This window comes from Thamnophis elegans, chromosome 9 (assembly GCF_009769535.1).
Source record: "Thamnophis elegans isolate rThaEle1 chromosome 9, rThaEle1.pri, whole genome shotgun sequence".
Lineage (NCBI taxonomy): Eukaryota > Metazoa > Chordata > Lepidosauria > Squamata > Colubridae > Thamnophis > Thamnophis elegans.
In genome coordinates, this window is record NC_045549.1 from 9911743 (window position 1) to 9928289 (window position 16547).

General features: G+C 46.6%; 1 protein-coding gene across 1 annotated transcript in view; it reads left to right on the plus strand.

Moving 5' to 3' along the window:
• Positions 1-16547, plus strand: part of CFAP299 (cilia and flagella associated protein 299) — a 197298-nt gene that overhangs the window by 158996 nt on the left and 21755 nt on the right. The gene's annotated exons all lie outside the window — the stretch shown is intronic.

Here is a 16547-nt window from a genome sequence, read left to right on the forward strand (position 1 = left end):
AGAAATCTGGCCAAAGAAAGGAACTACATGTATTATTAAAGGTATACTCTGAAGATACACTCTCTAAGGCGGAGTCGCCTTCTCTTCCTCCCAACCAAGCTATTTAAACTTTGCTGTCTCTTGGTCTGTGATGGCAAATCTATGGCACGAGTGCCACAGGCGGCATACACAGCCCTCTCTGCGGCAGTGGTGGGTTCTGGATCCCGTTACAACTGGTACAGTTGGAACGGGCCCGTCGTTGCCCACATGGATGTGTGTGGCACGCGCATGCATTGTAGCTGCAAACGATGCTTCCGCAAGACTCCGCGACGCTCCAGCTGCTCGGCAGAGCATCGCGCAAGCGCTGTACATAACATGCACATGAACAGAAGTGCTGAAAGCTTAAAAACATGGTAAGGAACTCAGGCGTGCAGGTGCCCCCCCCCCCCGGAGCACCGTACCAGAACGGTACCCATATCAGGGCATACCACCTGAAACCCACCATTGCTCTGTGGGCACGTAAGCCATCACCCCAGCTCAGCTATACTGTGCATGTGTGTGTGCCTCCCACTAGCCAGCTCATTTTCGGGTCTCTGCCATGCATGCGCAGGGGGGCAGGGCGCATGCAGGAGATGCACGCACATGCACAGGGGGGCAGAGAATGCCGCCCATTTTTGGTCCCTGGAGGCTGCAAGGAGGCCTGCTAGACCTAAAATGGGGGTTAGGGGGTTAGGGGAACCCGGGGTGTGTGTGTCGTGTGCTCATGTGCAGGCCATGCATGGAGGCAGGGCGTGCAGGGGGGGTGTTGCGCATGCATTGCATTATGAGTGTGGTCACACGTGTGTGCACTCTGACAAAATGGTTAGCCATCACTGCCCTAGGTCCTTTGGAATGCAGCCCCTCCCTTCTGGGAATCCAGGCTACAATCCACTGCATCATGCCACCAGTGCATGACGATGAAAAGTTATAAAAGAGGCGAGGGTACACCTTCTTGAATCTGTAATGGACTGTTCCCATCTGCAGCCTCTTCATCTTCATAGATCTTCTCATTCATCATTACAAAAGCTGAAGTATTTTATTTTCCCTCAGAAGATCTCTGGCTGTTTTTCAAATCAATGTGAAATATCATTTACAAAGGACATTTGCAGTGGTGGGTTTCAAAAAATTTTGGAACCCACTCTGTGGGTGTGGCCTCTTTTGTGGGAGTGGCTTGCTGGCCATGTGACCTGGTGAGAGTGGCTTGCCGGCCATGTGTTCTCTCTCTCTCTCTCTCTCTCTCTCTCTCTCTCTCTCTCTCTCTCTCTCTCTCTCCTTCCTTTTGTCTCTCTGTCCCTTTTTTCTTTTTTTCTTTCATCTCTCTCACTCTTTTTCTTTCTTTTTTTATTTATTTATTTCTTCCTTTCTTTCTCTTTCTCTCTCTCTCTCTGTGTCAGTCTGTCTGTCTCTGTGTGTGTGTGTGTGTGTGTGGCAGTGGTGGGTTTCAAAAATTTTTGGAACCTCTTCTGTAGGTGTGGCCTGCTTTCCGGGTCCACTGGTGGAACCTCTTCTAACCAGTTTGGTAGATTTGACGAACCGGTTCTACGGAATAGGTGCGAACTGCTAGGAACTCACCTCTGGACACTTGGTATGTAGAAGGACTCAGGAAGTGCCATCTTCTGTACTGTTTTAAGAGAGGAACAAGTATTATTGTCCTATTAGGTATTCATATGTTGGAATTCCTTTTTCTGGACAAGAGGAAATGCTCATTTAAATACCAGGAGGATAGGTAGGTGTGTAGCAGTGGGAGGTTCTGACTGGTTTTACTGCCAGTTCGCTTGTGTGGGGCTTTGCGCATGTTCGTGCGCATGAACAGAACTAAAAAACAAGATGGTGGCAGTGGCGACCGGAGAACTGGTTCAGGGGCGTGGCAGGCCTGGGTCGCTGCTGGCTGCAAATCTGTAGTGGTGTGTAGTGTGTGTGTGTGCAACTCCCACCACTGCTCAGGGCTTTCATCATGATAACAACTCTTATTTGAGCAAGTTTGAGACATTTGATAGAAAATCTCGGCCCGTGGATTTCCAGAGTTTTCCGATAGTTAAAAATTCAAGGCCGAATTAATTTTGTAACCATACGTTGACGGTTTGTATTACCTGATCTTCAGATACAAAGTCGGTCCTCCTGAACCTACGGAGTGAGAGTTATAAATCTGCTTTAAAGTTCTAATTGCTGCTCATTATAAAATCATTATAAAGCCGATGATATCATGCGGTGAGATTGAGATCTCCCACAGAAGGATCACACGAAAACAGCCTTCGGAGGACTAATTTTTTTTGTTTTTTTGAAGGATGAGGTGGAGGGATTGAACTGTAAAGGTGTCTCACAGGTTAGACAAGTGCCCTAGAGTTACTTGTAGTTTCCGAGACTTCCCGGTGCCTTTCACTGATTAGTATTAAACCTAAACCAGAAAGGCCCTGAGTGCAGTGACGACGTCTCCCTGAATCTCTATCCTGATCAAAATGGAGCAATCCGGAGAGCAGCGGGCAAGCTGTAACACCCCACCTTTAAAAAGACAGGTGAATACTATCTTGCCACAGAATAATTAAAGATGCAAGTCGCCTTAAGCCAGAGGAAGACTTGGCTGCCACCGACTGCTCGGCACTACAAAGAAGCTGAGAGAAGCCGCAGCGTGTTCTCTATCCTGTGAGGTAAAGCTTAGCCCCCAAATGAAAGATAACTCTGCAGAGAGTGAAAGAGAGGAGAGAAACTGCCAAGAAACTTTTCAAGTTCTACTCCAACGTCTTACGGTTTTTCCCAGTGATGAAATCCATTTTTTTTTACTACCAGTTCTATGGGCGTGGCTTGGTGGGAATGACAGGGAAGGATACTGCAAAGTCTCGAGTCCCACACCATTCCAGGGGAAGGATCCTGCAAAATTCCCATACTAGGGGTGGGTTGGCGTGGCTTGGTGGGAGTGGCTTGGTGGGCATGACAGGGAAGGATACTGCAAAATCTCGAGTCCCACACCATTCCAGGGGAAGGATCCTGCAAAATTCCCATACTAGGGGTGGGTTCCTGCCAGTTCTAACCTCTTCTATAGAAGAGGTTCCACAAATCTACAGTGCTGTTTAGAACCGGTTCCAGCTCCCTCCCGCTGCCCTTCCTCATATCATCAAGAGGAGGAATTCTGGGAGTTGAAGTCCACAAGTCTTAAAGCTGTCAAGTTTGAACACCCCTGGTTTTTTTTTTTAAAGGGTTAGGGGTGCAAGGGTCTTGTAACTTGACAGCTTTAAGACTTGCGTGCTTCAAATGCCAGAGTTTCTGAGGCAACATTTTGGTTGCTAAGCAAGAGCATTGTTAAGTGAGTTTCACCACATTTTACAAGTTGGCCATGCCCACCCAGTCACATGACTGCCAAGCCACTCCCACTCAGTCACATGGCTTGCAAGCCAGTCCCACCTGGTCACATGGCCCTGCAAACCACTCCCACAAAGCAGGCAACACCTACAGAAGAGGTTCTAAAAAAATTGGAAACCCACCACTGTCCCATACCCTCCCTACTCCTGGGGAAGGATACTTCAAAATCTCCATTCCCACGCCACTCTGGGGCCAGCCAGAGGTGGCATTTGCCGATCCTCCGAACTACTCAAAATTTCCGCTACTGGTTCTCCAAAACCTGTCAGAACCTGCTGAATTTCAGCCCTGGTGTTTTCCCAACCTGCTTCAGATGTTTTCCTCAGAATAGGAGATACCCTACTTGACTGAAAGGTTCATCTTTCCCCATACCCTGTGTCAACCTCTTCTCAAGTCTTATCGACTTTTCTCCTCTGCTCAAACTCTCAGGCAAATCTTAGCCACGGACAGCCAAGGGATTGTAGCCCAGATTGAAAAATGTTCTCTCAGGGCTAGGAAGACATTTTGCTGCTTGAAAGGGAAGAGGAAAAAGCATTTCTGCTGGCCCAAGTCACAAATTTGCAGCAACCTGAAGCCACATGGGTTATTGCAATGCGGAATATGAAATCTCCATAATCTCCAGCTTGGCAATCATTCAACTAAGGCATTAAGAGTTGTTAACCTAATTTTGTGAAGCTTCTTCTCTGGTAACATTGTATTGCAAACTAGACATGCAAAACCTTTGCCAGACCAATTCTCGAATACAGTGTGCCTGGAATCCACACTGTATATCAGACATTAATACAATTGAGCGAGTCCAGAGGTATTTCACGAGAAGAATACTCCACTCCTCTGCTCGCAGTAGAATCCCTTACGCCACCAGGCTCGAAATTTTGGGCTTGGACAACCAGGGGTGGGTTTCAACCGGTTCGCGGTCCCTGCGAACCGGTTGGTTGGCGAACCCGGAAGTAAGTAACTTCCAGGAACGGCGAAGGGCCCACCTGCCCACCCGCGCTCCTTACCGGTCTTTGAAGGCTTCTGCGCTTCCACGCAGGCACATGGCATATACAGTGCCTGCGCAATTCTCTGCGAGCAGCTGGATGGCACATACAGCACCTGCGCGATTCTCCGCGAGCAGTTGGAGCATCGCGCAGGCGCTAAGACGCATGCGTGAACTGCGCACGTGCACGAGGACGCCGCCGGCCCCGTTCCAACCGAAGCGGTTGGAACGGGATAAGCAACCCACCACTGTGGACAACCTAGAACTACACCGCCTATGGTCTGACCTAAGCGTAGCACATAAAATTGTCTGCTACAACATCCTATCTGTCAATGAGTACTTCAGCTTCAACTGCAATAATACATGGGCAAACAATTGATACAAACTCAAGGTAAACCGCTCCAAACTCGATTGCAGAAAATACGACTTCAGCAACAGAGTGGTCAACGCCTGGAATGCTCTACCTGACTCTGTAGTTACATCCTCAAATCCCCATAGCTTTAACCTTAAACTGTCTACTGTGGACCTCACCACATTTCTAAGAGTCTGTAAGGGGCCGGGCATAAGCGCACCAGTGTGCCTTCCGTCCCTGTCCTACTGTCCCCATTTATTTGTACCCATTTCCTGTGTTCATGTCCATGTTTATACTTATATCGGTTATCTCAATACATGTTTGACAAATTAAATAAATAAGTAAAATACATAAATAATAATTTCCTGCCCTGTCGTGGAATTTGAAAACTGTTCCCTAACGTAGTGTTTTGCTCCAAGAATTGGGGAGATTTTGTGGTCTCCGTGAATGTTTTTTGGGTAGGTGTATAGTTGGACATGCCCAGTCTCTTCTACATTCAGTAAATGTAGGAATGTATGTGTCACATTCCTAAGCTGCATTAACAGAGGAATAGAATCAAGATCCAGCCTGCCAAGCTAGCCCCAGAAGTTCTCCCACTTTAGTGCATACATTGACTCCTGCAAAAGGGCGTGTGCAAAATCATTCCTTTTATAGTCTTGAGAGGAGCCTAATGACCACCAGCTGAGTGCAATTACCTCCGGTAACTGCGCAACTGTTCCTTCCGCCTATTAGCTCTTCGGTGCCAGGCATCCAGGAACAACTGCCTTGATGTGTAGCATTGGCTACTTTAAGACTTGTGGGATTCAATTCCCAGGATATCTGGCGGGAGAATTCTGGGAATTGGTCCACAGGTCTTAAAGTTGTCAAGGGGCGACACCCCTGGTTTAGAACATCCCCAAAGAGGCAGCCCAGCTCAGAGTTGGATAGACAAGATAGGAAGAGAGTAAGGACAGCCCCTCCCTAAAATCCGTCAGGATATATCCATTAGGATGAGAGTAGCATGATAGATATACACAGGCAGGTACATCTGCTTGCAACACCAGCTTGCAACACAAAACCAAAAGGATTAAAATGTGGAGAAGCTTAAGGCCAGGCATTCCGTGAAGTCTGTCTGGTGTGTTTTTAGACTGCCAGGCTCCTCCCAGGAGAGATTTCTGCACCAGTTGGAAAAACCACACTGGATCTCTGTAATCTCACGACCTTTCGCAGTATTAGGACAGTGGTGGGATTCAGCCAGTTCGCACCTATTCAGGAGAACCGGTTGTAAACTTTCTAAGCAGTTCGGAGAACCGGTTGTTGGAAGAAATCTTATTTTGTTTTCCACTTTACAGGGCTAATCCTGTGAGGAAGGCAGGAAGGAAGCATTCTGATGTTGTTTCTAGCCTCATCTTTATTGCCCTTCTTACAGAAACTGCCTCTCTAGTTAACCCTATTGCATTTTAACAGCTAAGACGAAGCGCCCATCAACGTGAGTGATGTTGAGTTGGCCACGACCACCCAGTCACATGACCACCAAGCCACGCCTACCCAGCTGGTCATTAGGGCAGAGAACAGGTTGTTAAATTATGTGAATCCCACCACTGTATTAGCTGGACTGATTCTTTTTGGGCTTGTAGGTGATGCTATCCCAACTGCTGTAAAACCCCTGGTCATGGCTGTCAGGTGTTCTTCTAAAGTAGATTTTTAAGAAGAGCTTGGACCACCATTTGTCTGAAATAGTATAGGGTTTCCTCCTTGCTTTGCTATAACCTGGAAACTGATTGCACATCCTTTATCCCCTGGGGGCTGTGTGGGCTTCTACATGTGCCAGGAACTCAGAACATTTCAAATTGAAATTCAAAACAAAATTGATGTGCCTCTCTCTTAATTTTTTTAAAAAAAAAAAAACAGGTTCAGTCTAGATTTGAAGGCAAGAGAAGCAGAACTGGAGAAGGGGAGAGGGAAGACTTAATATGCATTTGGGGCTTCGGGAATATCACGACTCAGTAGGGGGGCTGAGTTAGATCAAAGAAGAGCGTTGCCAGCAGAACTGTGCACCCCCACCCCCACCCCCTCTCGATCTGAGAACTGCTCCAGCACGCTTCCAAAGACGTTAAAATATAACCAGGGCCCAAAGCCAACGTCTTCAGCAGCACCTCTCTAGTTGCCTCCCATCATTTGCATTAGAAGAAATTGCCTTGAATCTTCTTAACCCTTGCTTGGCAGAGTGAGATGAGGACTTACATTGTTTCGGTCGCCACGATGTAAAACAGATGTGGAGACTCTGGAAAGAGTGCAGAGAAGAGCAACCAAGATGACTAGGGGACTGGAGACTAAAACATATGAAGAACAGTTGCAGGAACTGGGTATGTCTAGTTTAATGAAAAGAAGGACCAGGGAGACATGGTAGCAGTCTTCCAATATCCGGACGCAATTCATGGTGTTGGTTATCACCTTTAAAGACCTACATGGCTTAGGGCCAGCATACCTGCGAGACCGCCTACTGCCACATACCTCCCAATGGCCGGTGAAATCCCACAGGGTGGGTCTCCTTCAGATGCCGTCAACCAGACAATGTCGGCTGGCGGCTCCCCGGAGGAGAGCCTTTTCTGTGGCTGCTCCGACCCTTTGGAATGAGCTACCCCCAGAAATCCGGACCTTACCCACTCTCATGGCCTTCAGAAAAGCTGTTAAAACCTGGCTATTCCAGCAGGCCTGGGGCTGTTGACCCCATTGTTGAGGTCCAGCCCCGATCACAACGAGTGTATGTGTGTTGATTTTAACCTGTTCTTATTTTATTTTCATTTTTTATTACTTTTTTTCTTTGTTGTAAGCTGCAACAAAGGATTGGGCTGCCTATAAATCGTAGAAATAAATAAATAATAAATAAATCTCAGGGGTTGCCACAAAGAAGAGGGAGTCAAGCTATTCTCCAAAGCACCTGAGGGCAGGCCAAGAAGCAATGGGTGGGAACTAATCAAGGAGAGAAGCAACTTAGAACTGAGGAGGACTTTCCTGACAGTTAGAACAATTAATCAGTGGGACAGAAGTTGCTTCCAGAAGTTGTGAATGGCCCATCACTGGAAGTCTTTAAGAAGACGTTGGATAACCATCTGTCTGAAGTGGTGTAGGGGTTCCTGCCCGAGCAGGGGGTTGGACTAGAAGACCTCCAAGGTCCCTTCCAACTCTGTTATTCTATTCTATTCTACTTCCCTAGATGAAGACACACCTGGCAAGGAGGGAGACTCCGCAAAGCCACATTTTGCTGGCGCCAGAACAGGGTTTATCCATCGCTGCTCATCAGTCCTTTCCTTGGGTTGATTAAAAACCAATGAAGGGCTGATGCAACAGAAGCCGTTGATGGATGACTTGGCTGATTAAGAATCCTGAAGGCAGGTTGCCGTCACTTGTCTTCCAAGCGGGGCGTGTTACTGTTGGGGTTTTGCAAAAAAAAAAAAAAAAGCTGTTCAAAAGGTCTTTCAATCCCCACATCCGTTTGGGATGAGCGCCCAGTTGGGGAGAAGCACCATAAAGACGCAATCTCCAAAACCCAAGTGCTGTTGTAAAGGCAGCTCTTGGGAGATAAGGAGAGGAGGGTATGCAGCTGTTGTGTTGCTTGTTACCAGATCCTAAAAAAATGGGACGGCTCTTGGCTCTTCCTCCCCCCCCCCCCAAAAAAAAAAACCCATTTAGTTGATCTGAACCAGCTGTGGAGCGTCTGAAAACCATAACGGGTGCGCTTCACACAACACACGTAACCAGTGTTGGAAGTTAAAGCCCTAGAGAAATTAAATATTTTAGGATATACTAAAAAGGCAGAATAGTTCCCCTAAAAGAGAAGTAGAAACTCAGAGAGGCAGAAACTCACACACACACCCCTTTTGTCAAAGGACCATTAAGGCCTGGGCCAGTCTATTCTACATAACAAAGATCTACCCCGTTTCATTGCCCCCACCTTTGTGAATGGGCCATTAAGGCCTGGGCCAGTCTATTCTACATAACAAAGATCTGCCCCGTTTCATTGCCCCAATCTTTGTGAATGGGCCATTAAGGCCTGGGCCAGTCTATTCTACATAACAAAGATCTGCCCCATTTCATTGCCCCCACCTTTGTGAATGGGCCATTAAGGCCTGGGCCAGTCTATTCTATATAACAAAGATCTACCCCTTTTCATTGCCCCCACCTTTGTCAATGGCCCATTAAGGCCTGGGCCATTCTATTCCACATAAGAAAGATCTACCCCATTTCATTGCCCTCACCTTTGTGAATGGGCCATTAAGGTCTGAGCAGAAACTCAGCTGCCCCCACCTTTGTCAATGGGCCATTAAGGCCTGGGACAGTCTATTCTACATAACAAAGATTGCCCCATTTCATTGCCCTTCATTGCACCATCCACCGAGTTTCAACCAAACTTGGCACACAGACAACCTACAAAGCTAGCTATGCCCTCTGACAGCAACCAATCAGGATACTCTTCCTGTGCCCCAGGAAGTCCAAAGCCCAGACAGGGCATAAAACCCAGGGATTCTCAGTACCTCTTCCCCATGGGTGTCTGACAACCAATCAGAATGCATTTCTTACACAGGAACAGGAAACAGAGAGGTGGGGCCAAACAGAGTATAAAAACCCAGCAAGCCCCTTCTTTTCTCTTTTTTTCTTCTTCACCCAACATCTGGAAGCATGTGACACCCCCCCCCCCTTTTCTGTTCAGGAACTCAAGCCATGTGATCCTGTCCATCATTAAACCATCTTTCCAAGCAGCTTCCGTGCTTCCAGCGTCTTTTCCCCCACTTGGAATGAACCCAGAAGGGCATTTCTTCCAACACCAGATTAAAGACAACTGCATGTGCACTAGTTCCTAAACTTGGCACTTTTGGAGACATTGATTGGCAAAATGGATCTCTCTGGGCAGTTTACAGCTCAATGAATTGTGCACAGATTAGTTCATCAACCAGGTTAAACGTGTTGGGTCAACATGGACAGTATCTGGAGCGAAACAGGATTTAAATATTTGACCTGCATCCTTCTTGGGGTTTATCCAAAGGCTCCTTAATCCTTCGTAAACTATTGGGTAGCAGTGAGAAACATTGTACACTCTTAACTTAAGTTAAAGTCCCATCGTGGATCAGCCAAGGGGGATAGATTGGCAATAGACAGCACAGGCTAAGAAGGAGATTGCAAAGGAATAAGGGAGAGGAGAAGGCTGGTCCATCAATGCGACAGCCATTTTGCAAGATTTCTTTGATAAGTTACCCCTAATTGATATAATAGCAATAGCAATAGCAGTTAGACTTATATACCGCTTCATAGGGCTTTCAGCCCTCTCTAAGCGGTTTACAGAGTCAGCATATTGCCCTCAACAACAATCCGGGTCCTCATTTTACCCACCTCGGAAGGATGGAAGGCTGAGTCAACCTTGAGCCGGTGAGATTTGAGCAGCCGAACTGCAGAACTGAAGTCAGCTGAAGTAGCCTGCAGTGCTGCACTCTAACCACTGCGCCACCACGGCTCTTATATTTCTATAAAATAGAAACAAAGCCAAGAGGAGGCTTCTGAAAAAGAGGCCATGATTTAAACCCCTCCACTAAATATTCTTATTGCAAGTCTACAGGGCGGGGCATAACCTTTTCCTAGGGGGTCACAGCAAGATCGACAGCAGTTTACAACTTCCACGACACCTCATTTTAAAGCCCATAAAAAACTGAATTGAATGAGCTATTAAATGTTAAATTTGCTTTAAGAATGGCTGGAAAATTCGATTCGGAAGAACAAAGGATCATTGACAGAATAAAATGCATTGCCTTTCGAGAGGCTCGCGATGCTGGAGCGACGTTTATCAATCGAAAATGTCGAATTTTGGGGCAATGACGTCTGGCCGGGAAATTCGCCAGATCTCAATCCGGCAGAGAACATTGGGGCCATAATTAAGGATGAAGTGGAAGCTCTGATGATTCAGGAGCAAGGTCAAAATCGATATTCGGTTGAAACTTTGAGAATGAATTTGGAAACTGTGTTGAAAAATCTGGAAAATCGAACGGAACTGTTTGAAGATTTGTTGTGTTCGTATCCACCTCGTTTGAATGCTGTTCGAAGGGCTAATGGTGGTCATACTGACTATTAAATCGTGTCAATAAACTCAGTTTTTGATGGGCTTTCGAATGGTGTATGAATTATTTGTGTTGTTATTACAAGTGTTGCTGTGACCCCCTAGGAAAAGGTTATGCCCCGCCCTGTACGGAGATTGTCAATCATCCAGGTCGTGGGTTGTTCCAAAGGTGCTTTTTCAAAAGGCAACTGGACTTCCGTGGGTTTTTTTTCCTTGAAAACGTTTCACTTCTCATCCAAGATGCATCTTCAGTTCCTACATTCATTCCTGCAGTACGTAACAGTATTTAGCTGAAGATAGGATAGGATAGGATAGAATAGAATAGAATAGAATAGAATAAGATATGGAATAGGTGGTATAATTGTCCAATCTCTTCTAAAAACCTCCAGTGATGGAGTACCTATAACTTTTGTTGCAAGCCATTTCACTGATCAATTGTTCTCACTATAAGGACATTTCTCCTTAGTCCTTGCTTGCTTCTCTCTTTGATTAGTTTCCATCCATTGTTTCTTGCCTTGCCTTCAGGGGCTTTGGGGAATAAGTTAATTTCCTTCTTTGTGGCAGCCCCTGAGATATTGGAAGACTGCTATCATGTCTCCCCTAGTCCTTCTTTTCATTAAACTAGACATACCCAGTTCCTGCAGCCGTTCTTCATATGTTTTAGCCTACAGTCCCCTAATCCTCTTTCTTGCTCTTCTCTGCAATTCTTTCTAGAGTCTCCACATCTTTTTTTTACATCGTGGCAACCAAAACTGAATGCAGGATTCCAAGTGTGGCCTTACCAAGGCCTTATAAAGTGGTATTAACACTTTGCGTGATCTTGATTCTATCCCGCTGTTTATGCAGCCTGTTCAAACAAGCTTGTCCTTGTTTCATCTTTCCAGCAAACTGGAGAGATCATCCCCCATTGCCTGATCTGACTGAAGTTGCACATCTGAAAAATTCCCCAACATCAAACACTATAACCTGGTACAAGATCAGTGAGCTAGCGCTCTCTCTCTCTCTCTCTCTCTCTCTCTCTCTCTCTCTCTCTCTCTCTCTCTCTCTCTCTCTCTCTCTCTCTCTCTCTCTCTCTCTCTCTCTCCCCTTCCCTCCCTCCCTCCCCCTCCCTCTCTCTCTGTATAATTTTATTTAAAGTTTTTCTTTAACATCCATAAGTACTTGAGAGACCGCCTGCTGCCAATTACCTCCAATAGACCGATTAGATTCCACAGATTAGGCCTCCTCCGAATTCCATCCGCCGGCCAATGCCGACTGGCGACTACCCGGAGGAGAGCCCTCTCTGTGGCTGCTCCGACCCTCTGGAACGAGCTCCCCGTGGAAATTCGAACCCTCACCACCCTCCAGGCCTTCCGCAAAGCCCTTAAAACCTGGCTGTTCCGACAGGCCTGGGGCTAAAGAGCTTTTGCCCCCCCCCTTGAATGGTATGGTTGTTGTGTGCTTTTAAATTGTGTATTGTTCTGTTCGTCTTTTTTATTCCTTATCTGTACCCCCTTCCCTTGACTTGGACTGTGAGCCGCCCTGAGTCCCCTTGCGGAAAAGGGCGGCATATAAATGCAATAAATTCAATTCAATTCAATAAGTGCTTAGTGTATTGTCTGGGCCGATGTACTTTATACACAATACTATTAACAATAGTAATACTATTTAGGTAATCATAATCATAATCTTTCAACTTGTAACATTTACGTATACATGGTAATTATAATATACTAGCTGATAACTCAGCGCTGCCCAGGTATTTATTTATTCCAACCCTTATTTATTTATCCCAAGTAAAGGTTGCAAAATGGGACGCACCCCCCCCCCAAAAAAACCCCTCAATTCGCAACTGTCTTGCTTAGCAGCAAAAATGTTAAGCTCAATTGTGGCCATTAGTCAAGAACTGGCCATAACATAGAGGAATGGTTAGTCTCCCTTTTAAATTATTCTTGTTAACACTTTGGCCAGTTCAATATTTGTCATTCAGGAGGATTTCACATGATTCTCAGAAAGGAACAAGTGTTTCTGTAGCATCAATTGTTTCCTAGGAACTCAAGAAGCTCCAGCCTAATTTGGATTAATAAAATTAGAGCTGCCTTTGAAATAATTTAAAGCATCCTGAGATAAAGAGCAAGCCATGTTCTCCAGCAGACAGCGAAGAATGCCAAAAATGCGTTAAAATGGTAGCGTAAATTTCCTCTCCTTGTGATTTTAGGTTTTTCCAACTGTTCTAAGCTGAATTCATAGCCTTCCAAGTAGACAGTCAGCTATGTGGAATATGCAGTCCTAACCACTGTCCAGCTGCAAGAGGAATGCTATTTTTATTTGTAAGGCGAATTGTTGAGCTTGTTGCCGTGTTTAACAAAAGCATGTTATTTGGAAAAGCAGAAAGAAGAATGTCAAGATCATTTCCGCTGGCTTATTCTAGCCAGCAAAAGATTAGAGAGATGGAATATATTATCTTCTCCACTGCCACTTAAAAGAGGGGGGGGGGGTCCCTAACCTTTGCAGATTTAAACCTGGCGGAATTCTGGGAGTTGAAGTCCGCCAGGCTTAAAGTTGCCATGGTTGGAGACCCCTGACTTAGAACATAGAATTAGGGATGCACTGCTACATGTTCGCCCCGGTTCAGGAGGACGAGTAGCTAACGTTATGACACACTTGGCTGGGCCCATGCACCAACCTAACACACCCCTCCCAGGAGTCTCCACGTGGCCTGTTTTGGATGCGAGGTACCGTATTTTTCGGAGTATAAGACACACCGGAGTATAAGACGCACCAAGTTTTTGAAGAGACAAACTAAAAAAAAATTTTTTTGCACTCGGCGGACCTCCCAAAAATGGCCCATTTTTCGTGAAAATGGGTCCATTTTTTGTCAAGAAAGGGCGTGGATAGCCTTTAGGAGGCTTGTAGAGTTCTCCTGGGGGCTGGGGGGGAGCAAAAACGAGCAAAAAATGGCCTGTTCTTTCCTCATTTTTGCCCTCCCCACCCCTCAGCAGCACTCTGGAAGCCTCCTAAAGGCTATGCACAGACATTTTTGCAAAGGGGGTGGGGCTTCAGGAGGCCAAAAATGCTGTATTCAGTGTATAAGACGCACCCAGATTTTCAGCCCCTTTTTTGAGGGAAAAAGATGCATCTTATACTCCGAAAAATGCAGTAAGTGCAGGGCCTGCACAGAGGCTCAGGGAGGGGGGAAACGCGCCTCCCGGAGGGCCTCCGGAGCCAGTTTTCACCCTCCCAGAGGCTTGAGGAAAGACTCCACAGCCTGGGGAAGGGGAAAATGCCTGCCCCCTGCCCACCTGCTGTGGTGCAGGAGGCCGACTAAGCCGTGCCCACCATAGCCATGCTCACCCAGCAACCGAGCAAAGAACCTGTTGATGAAGTTTTTGAAGCCCACCCCTGCACAGAATGATAGGTTTACTAGAAGGGAGCTTGGAGGTTTTGTAATCCAACCACTGCTCAAAGCAGGAGACCTTATGCCAGTGATGGCAAACCTTTTCAGCACCGAGTGCCTAAAATGGAACATGCGTACATGTGTGTGCATGTGCGTGCGCTGGAGCACTGGAAGCCCGAAGACCAGCTGGCCGGGTGCACACATGCCAGTTTTTTAGCCGTTCTTGGCTGTTTTTGGAGCCGTTTTCAGGCCCATTTCTGGGGCTGTTTTTTGGATCATTTTCCAGTCCAATTTTTGGGCTGTTTCCAGGCTGTTTTCCGTTGGTTTTTTGGGGTCATTTTTCAGACCAGTTTCGGGCTGTTTTTCAGGCTGTTTTGGTGGCTGTTTTCAGGCCATTTTTCAGGATGTTTTCAGGCCTTTTTTGGGCCTTTTTCCTGTGCTCCGGTGCCCACAAAGAGCAACTGGTGACGGCGCATGTGTGCACAGAGAGGGCTCTGTTCTGGCCCCCACTTAGCCTGTTCCAAAACTAAAGTCACACAAAGCTTGCCAAAAGAAAGCCTTTATCAGTCTCGGCTCATGCTGGCTGCAAGTCCAAAATAAACATAGATAAAGTCTCTTGCAAAAAGGGTTACGCAGCAGAATGCAGAAACAAAACTCTTACAGCACCAAGTTTTCAAGAAGCAAAATTACTTATCCAAGTGTCTCACAAACTCAAACAGGAACGGAACTGAATTCTCCATAAACGAAAGATGAACGTTGACTTCTGCAACCAGGGCGTGGCACCATCCGTCCTTTTATCTCCAGAAGACGACACTAACGAGCCCCAGCTGCCTTGTTATTCCTGCATCCCGACTCAACTCACAGCAAACTTCTGCTGAGTCACAACAGGGCTCTGTGTGCCACCAATGGAACGCATGCCATAGGTTGGCCATCGCAGCCTTATGCCATCCCAATCAAATGGTTGTCCGGTCTATTGTTGAATAGCTCCAGTGATGAAGCACTTGCAGCTCTTGGGACAAGCTATTCCATTGATTCATTGTTCCCACTGCCAGAAAATTTCTCCTTCCTTCTACTCCTTACTTAACAAGCTTCCACCCATTGCTTCTTGTCCTGCCCTCTGGTGCTTTGGAGAATGAGTCAACCCCCTCTTCTCCTGGACAGGCCTTCAAGTACTGGAAGATGGTTATGCCCTCTCTGGTCCTTTCCTTCAATAGGCTGGACCCACCTAGCTTTCTCAAAGGGTTCATCCAGTGGTGGGATTCAGCCGGTTCGCACCTATTCGGGAGAACCGGTTGGTAACTTTCTAAGCAGTTCGGAGAACCAGTTGTTGGAAAAAAATCTCATTTTGTTTTTTTCAATTTTACAGGAAGGAAGGCAGGAAGGAAACATTCTGGTGTTGTTTCCAGCCTAATCCTTATTGCTCTGCTTACAGAAACTGCCTCTCCCGTTAACCCTTGTTACATTGCAACAGCTAAGGCGAAGTGCCCATTGATGTGATTGACGTTGAGTTGGCCACGCCCACCCAGTCACATGACCACCGAGCCCCGCCTACCCAGCTGGTCATTAGGGCAGAGAACCGGTTATTAAATTATTTGAATCCCACCACTGGGTTCATCATAGAGTTGAATCTACAGTAGGATCCTTGATCATCTTTGTTGCTCTTCTCTGCACACTTTCCAGGGTTCTCAACATTTCTTTTCTTTTTTAAAAAAATTCTGGTGAGCAGAACTGGATGCAATGTTCCAAATGGGGCTTCAGTAGTGCAGTAGAAATCGGTATTGTCACTTCCGGTGATCTTGATGCTATCTTTTTGTTGATGTGGAACTGCATTGGGAGGTTTTTTTGGCAGCTGAAGCACATCCCTGGCTCATATTTAAGTGGTGATCCCCTACCATTCAAGAGGCCACTGGACTTCCTGGTTTTTCTTGGAAGACGTTTCGCTTCCCATCCGAGAAGCTTCTTCAGCTCTGACTGGAGGGTGAGGACATGGGAGGATTTATACTCCTTGCAGACAGCTGGTCGTTTGCATCCTTTTAGACACTCGTTGAGGCCACCCAGAGGTTTATGTGTGTCCTCAGGGTCAGCTGAGTAGTGCAAATGGGTGTGAAGCCTTCTTGCGGCCCTCGGCCCCCCAGATCCGGCCCTCGGGCCTTGAGTTTGACACTGTTTATTTACAAGGTACTTAGGGATTCACAGGCCACCTTGATCATTTGTCATGCTAGAATAGAATAGAATAGAATAACAGAGTTGGAAGGGACCTTGGAGGTCTTCTAGTCCAACCCCCTGCCTAGACAGGAAACGCTATACCGTTTCAGACAAATGGCTATCCAACATCTTCTTAAAGACTTCCAGTGTTGGGGCATTCACAACTTCTGGAGGCAAGCAG